At 37.7% G+C, this 6,767-nt stretch overlaps 2 pseudogenes; both read left to right on the top strand.

Moving 5' to 3' along the window:
• The first annotated feature begins 1,828 nt into the window (after nucleotides 1-1,828).
• On the top strand, nucleotides 1,829-2,851 carry LOC149174617 (beta-glucosidase 22 pseudogene; annotated as a pseudogene).
• Nucleotides 2,852-3,042: 191 nt separating this feature from the next.
• On the top strand, nucleotides 3,043-5,445 carry LOC149174616 (dnaJ protein homolog pseudogene; annotated as a pseudogene).
• The last annotated feature ends 1,322 nt before the right edge of the window (nucleotides 5,446-6,767 follow it).

Below are 6,767 nucleotides of genomic sequence, written 5' to 3'. Positions count from 1 at the left end.
CAAAGAGAGAGCCCTCTCTAGTCTGGCAGGACTAGATGCCAGACCAAAAGCTTGGTCTGTGCTTACCTTGGAATTGCCTTTTCTCAGCCTTGAAGTTAATTTTGAGTGCTAACATATTGGCGTCGTTGCCGGGGACAAGGTGACAAATCTTCTCTAAGAAAGATCGTTCAAGTTGCAGATCTAGTTGCTGATGGTGGACAATAGTCAGACACATATGAAGGCTGAAATCATTTACCTGACGACTCAATTATTCAAGATCTGAAGCTTCAAAGTTCAGAGCGACTTCACTGCCAATGAATCTAGAATCCAGATTTCAGAACATTGATGGTAATCACCAATGACAAGGTATGTGGCAAACCCTGTGTGTTGTGAAGCTTTCAAAGAAGTTAGAGACCAGTTAGTGGATATTGAAATTGATGAAGTATTTTTCATTACCGTGCTTCAATGTTTGAGATCCCTGAAGTTTCCTCCTAAAGCTAAAACTAGTTTCTTTGAGTTAGTTGTTGAAAAATTTGAGAAGGATATTCAGTATTTAAATGATCAGATCCAATCATATGAATTCCAAGATCCCAAAAAGTTCTTGGAAACTCTCCATCCCTCAAAACAAGAAACAATAGGGCTGCCATGGATGTTTGCATTGACAGTTTGTAGTTGGAGGTCTGTGTTGCGGAGTTAGGACAACAAATAGAGTTTGGTTTCTTTGATCCTATTGTTGCATATATGGAGTATTTTTTCAATTTGAATGATAAGTCAGATTGTCTTTCACACAGCCAAGTTCAGTTTGTGCATGGATGGCAATCAGCATTTCAAGTTGCATCCTAGTTCAAGCACTTCCAAGCAGCATCCTTGTCACATTTACTTCACTAGTTGATCTGGCATTACAACATCATTTGATCTCTTGATTTCACTGCAAATTAGAGTAGGTTTGTGTATAAATAAGTTTCCCAAAGTAGCATTTCAGTTTTCGACATTTGTTTTAGTTTCCTAATGTACAAGTTGCAGTATGTGTGTTTTTTATTTGGTTGGTATAAGTTGTTTTGGGTTTGTAGTTGTTTGACCGTATTTCCCAATGGATGAGGTACTCGGTCTATGGTTTTCTTGACACCTCCAAGGAGTTTCCATCCCCAATAAGGCCGATGTTAGTTCCAGTCTTCACAGCCTGTCATCAGGGATCAACATGAACTCTTACTATGTATGGTTTTGTTAATTTTTTCACGTTATCTTCAATGCAAAACATGTCATGAGCATCTCCATTAGAAACAGCTCGGAAAGAGCTTTCCAATGGTATATCACACTCCAAAAACCGGCTCCTGGATCAGAAGATATGACAGAATGAATGGTTGATTCAAAGATCTCTCGTGCAACAGTTCAGGTATTGAATGATCCAGAGGAAGCTAAGATATGTTAGTGGTTGGTCTTGTGGCTGGATTGTGATACATAAGGAGAGAACATAGCACTTGAGGTCTATTGTTGTGCTGCTAATCCTCATCTCAACATATGGCGAGCTCGTTTCTCTGCTTTGATTGAAAGAGATATCCTGTGCAGAGGGGATTGTGCATTGCTGACAATGAAATTGCTGGTGAAAGGTATACAATTGTTGGTCTCATGGTTCTAGAGAGGAATTACTTGAAGATTTATAGATGTTCATTCAATGTTTTTTGTCATCCTTACTTACATCTCTTCCAAGCTTTTCAATTCATCGGCGTGTGTCTATTTGCCTACCTAAAATGCTTCAGCAAAATAGCTTTTCTTGAACAACATGATCTGGAGTGCGTCCCTACGCACAACACTTACACCTGGGAAACAAACAGAATAACCATATGAAGGAGCTGCAATAGAAGATGGTCAGAAGCCAAGCATCTTTGACACTTTCACTCACAGGGAAGGGACTACTCTAGATGGAAGTAATAGAGATGTAGTTGCTGATTAATACCATCGTTACAAGGAGGATATTGATCTAATGCCTGCAATGGGAGTAGATGCCTATAGATTTTCAATCTCATGGCCTAGGATTATTCCTAATGGTGAAGGACCCATCAATCCAAAGGGCATTGAGTATTATAATAACCTCATAAATGAGCTTTTGTCCCATGGCATTCAACCACATGTTACATTGTACCACTTTGATCTACCCCAAGCTCTAGAAGATTCCTATGGAGGTTTCTTAAATCCATAGATTGTGGAGGATTTTAAAGGTTATGCAGATGTGTGTTTTAGAGAGTTTGGTGATCGAGTAAAATATTGGTCCACTTTCAATGAGCCCAATATATTTGCCATTGCAGGATATGATCAACGCTTTTTCCCACCTAAACGATGCTCCCAACCATTTGGAAATTGTACTGCTGGAAACTCAACTGTTGAGCCTTATATTGTTGGTCACCATGTTTTGCTATCACATATAGTTGTTGTGGAGCTGTATAGGAAATCCTATCAGGAAAAGCAGAAGCAATGGATTGGATTAATAATTTTAGTAAATATACCTCTTACTAATAAATCCACAGATGTGGCTACTACTCAAAGAGCAAATGATTTTATGGTGAGCTCACTTTTAGACTCATTTGTTTCTGGAGACTATCCAGGGAGCATGAGGAATATAGTGGGTTCTCGGTTACCTTCATTTACAAAAGAACAAGCTCAAAAGTTACAAGGGTCATTGGACTTCATTGGTGTTAATCACTATGTTACCATGTATTGTTTTGATGTTCCAAGAAAATATGAACTTATATCCAAAGACTATGCTCAAGATATTTGTAGTGGAATTGTAGTGGAACGAGATGGAATTCCCCTCAGTGGCAATGGATCATTTTTTTGGTATGTCAGTTGTACCACAAAGCATGCAGGCAGTGATTGAATATATTGAGGACCGTTCCCATAATATTCCTATTATTGTGCATGAAAATGGATTTTCAGAGCATAATAATTCTTAAGGAATTTAGACTTCTGTGATCCATAACATTGTTTAGATAATCTTCGGCAAAATAGAGTTTAGTAAGGAAAAATAGAGTTTATTTAATAAACATGTATTATTGTATATAACTGATTATGTTAATTTCGAATGGTCCATTATATTTAAATAATAAATAAGAATGATTTATTTTAAAGAACAAATAGATCTAACTTACCAATGGACCATTAAATTATTATTATTAAATGAACACAAAATTACCTAATGTAACTAAATTCTAAGAGTAATAGTAATTTAATACCATTTATTTGTATTTAAATAATATTAGAATAATAATAATTATAGATTATTTAATAAATTTGAACTATTATACGAGATATAATTTATTAATGACCATTATATTTAAATAGTAAATATGGATATTATATTATTCATTTTTGGATATACTCAAATTATCAAATGAATTATCTTAATATATGAGCTAACAATACTGAATTATATTTAATTTTGGATATTCATATACATTTGTTTAAATTAACAAATGAATTCCTTTATTTACCTGTTTTAGCTATTTATAGGAATGTTAATAATTAAATTAGGGGTTTGACTAGGATCATTAGGTCAAAATTAGTCGTTGGCAATATAGCCGTTGGAGTCTCTGCACACTCTATTTAATCAGCTAAGCCGGATTGGTTCTTCAACTTGTCCTGACGATGAGCCACACTGGTTGGTTCGAAACGTGTCGACAAAAGATGGTTTATGTGATTTTGCCGAAGATTATCTAAACATAATAATTCTTTTATTCCCCTTTCTAAGGCTTTGAATGACCAATTCAGGATGGATCTCCATCAAGATGTCCTTTAGTATGTGCTGGCAGAAATAAGGAAAGGGTGGTGGCGGCGGTCATGATCCATTTGACATATTCTAGCTGGTCTTCAATGGAAATCCTTTTGGAGGTGGTAGCAACAGGGGAACCCCAAGGCAAAGGAGAGGTGAAGAGGTTGTTCACCCCTTGAAAGTATCATTAGAGGACCTTTAAAATTGGATATTAAAGAAGTTTTCACCATCTCGAAATGTTCTGTGCCCACAATGCAAGGGCGAAAAATCCTTACCTGATAAGAAAATGCTCAAGGTCACAGTTGAGAAGGGAATGCAAAATGGTCAGAGGATCACTTTCCAATGGGAAGCAGATGAAGCACCTGACACAGTTACTGGTGACATTGTATTTGTAGTTCAACAAAGGGAGCATCCCAAATTCACGAGAAAGGGAGACGATCTTTTCGTTGAGCATACTTTATCGTTAACAGAGGCATTGTGTGGGTTTCAATTTATATTGACCCGTCTGGATGTTCAATAACTGCTTATTAAATCTAGTCCCGGTGAAGCTGTTAAGCTAGGTCAATTCAAGGCTATTAATGATGAAGGAATGCCTATTTACTAGCGGCCATTCATGAAGGGTAATCTGTACATTCATTTCTCTATAGAGTTCCCAGATTCTTTAACTCCTGAACAATGCAAGGATAAGGAAGTAGTTTTTCTTCGTTGAACTGTGAGCTAGGTAATAGACAAAGGCCCAGCTCAGCGCCCCTGCATCCACAAACACACACAAGTCAAAACATTGAAATCAATTCAAAAAAATCGGAAACCTAGCTAGTTTGGAGTGTGGCACTGCACTTTTGGAATATGGCATTGCGCGTAGTCCTTTGGCATTGCGTGTAGGGCCATTCTAGAAAACAAAGATTTGTAGGTGCTCGGTTGGCCTCGCAATGCTCTTTCACTCACACTGGCTCTAATCCAAGAAGGTTGCTGGACAATGAATTGGGTAGGACACCTCCCATGGGGTGGAATTCTTGGAATCATTGAAGGCGCTTCTGAAAGCAAGAGTCATGGTCGACAGGTTTCCGTTATCGTGTTTTTGGGTTGCCTCAGGCACACAAGGAGCTTGTTGAGAAGGTTATGAATGGAATGTGTCTCTTTTGTATGACTTCATAATTGAATGCAGAATTGGTTAAAGGATGTCCCAACTATTTCGACTGGCACCTTTTCAGAATACTCGTGGTCCTCAAACTCTTGTGGACGAACTGGGAAACCTATTCGTGATTGTTGGGGTAGCAAGACGTGTACCATTTGTTGATCAGGTTCCCCAAGCTCCATTATATTGACCTGACACAGTATTGCCTCAGCGTGCACCATTGCTTGATGCTTATGCTTTGCAAGCATCAGATTCATATGCTTCTACGTATCAGAGGCAGGCTCTGCCTCCTGCTGATCCATTGCCTGTGAGGAATGGGTTGTTATCTGATATTGATTATCGTGGGGTAGATCCAGGGCTTGAATATTTACACCGTGAGAGAGTAGGAGAATGTGTTTTAGAGCATAATTATCTCGATTATGTGCTAAGAGAAGCTGACCACGCTGATGCTGCCCTTCGTAGAGCTGACTTCACATCTCCTCCTGGACGTTCATGTTTTCTAGGAATCGATGACAAGTATTTTAGCTATGAGATCAACAACATTGAGTTTTTGAAGGAGAGGTGGTAGTATTCAAAATATTCAATGAACAAATGGCAAATATTTCAGGAACCCAAGGCATCTACAGGGCGCAAGTGGAGGATGAGTTGATCAGCATCCCAGATTATCCCTAATTTCCAACGATGTTCCACAACAGAATTTGGTAATTCGACTTGTGGCAGCAAATTAATTGTTCCTTTTTATTTTTGAGATTTAATTAGGTTATTTTGTTATAATTTAATTTATGTAATTTGGCTGCATAAAGACATATTTAGGTTTTGTTTGTTTTTTCTATTTTAATTATTTTGATTGTTATGTTTAGGAATCAGTAATTAATATGTAATATTATAAATAGGATTAGTTTGAAGATGTAAGGGTTCGATTTTGGCAGCAGTGAGGCTACTTGGCATTGTGTAAATTTTTCCTGAATATCATTTTAATAAAGTAGTTTTCTGCCCTTTGAACGTGGGATCCATCATGGTGTTATTGTTCAATATGTTTTTTATGTAACTCACTTACATATTTTGTTTTCTCTACCTTGTTACAACATTATCTAAGAGATATGTTAGGAATACATCCCCTATGATGCTCCTTTCATGATGATTTTGTTGTTAGATGTAGTGGTTGTATTTGCAGAATTCATCCTTGGTTAGATGCTCTGTTGAGCAACCCTGTGTTTCTTCTTCGTCTAAAGTTGCTACAGCAGATCCATCCTTTGTTTGATTCCTACAGGGTAGCGGGCTTTCTCCCCTATTCTTCTCATATTTGCAATCTTCTATCTGGCTGAACATGGAACTTACTTTGCCCCAAGTTTTCCGGTAGAAACTGGCATTGACTCCATAGCCCAATCATCCTTTCTATTGTTGTTTTGACCCAAAAACCCTTTAAACAAATCCCCACACTCCATAGCTAGCCTAAGATTTCATTTATTGCAGCCACGTTGTGTTGGAAAAGGGAGAGCCCTCTCTGGTCTGGCAGGGCTAGATGCTAGATCAAAGGCTTGGTCTATGGTTACCTCGGAATTGCCTTTTCTCAGCCTTGAAGTTAATTCTGATTGCTAACAATTCCTCCACTTGCAACCTTCACTTGACACTCTGGTGTTGGATATAGGAAGCCATTGAATTCCTTGGCTATCTTACAATGAATAAAATTATGGGTGCTGCCTTAATCAATCAACATTATTACCTTTTTCTTCTTGATATGTCATTCTATCTTGATAGTTTGAGGAGTGGTAATTCCGCCCAATGCATTACAAGATATGGTTAGATTCATTTATTCTTTCTCTAGGGTTTGTTCCTAGTGTATATCCTCTTCTTTTGACGTTTCTTATTCCTTTTCTTCCTCCTCTTCAC

Source organism: Pinus tabuliformis, chromosome 4_1 (assembly GCF_031772625.1).
Source record: "Pinus tabuliformis cultivar Carrire ecotype Pingquan chromosome 4_1, CPIR1, whole genome shotgun sequence".
NCBI lineage: Eukaryota > Viridiplantae > Streptophyta > Pinopsida > Pinales > Pinaceae > Pinus > Pinus tabuliformis.
This window is presented reverse-complemented; position numbering and strand designations above follow the sequence as displayed.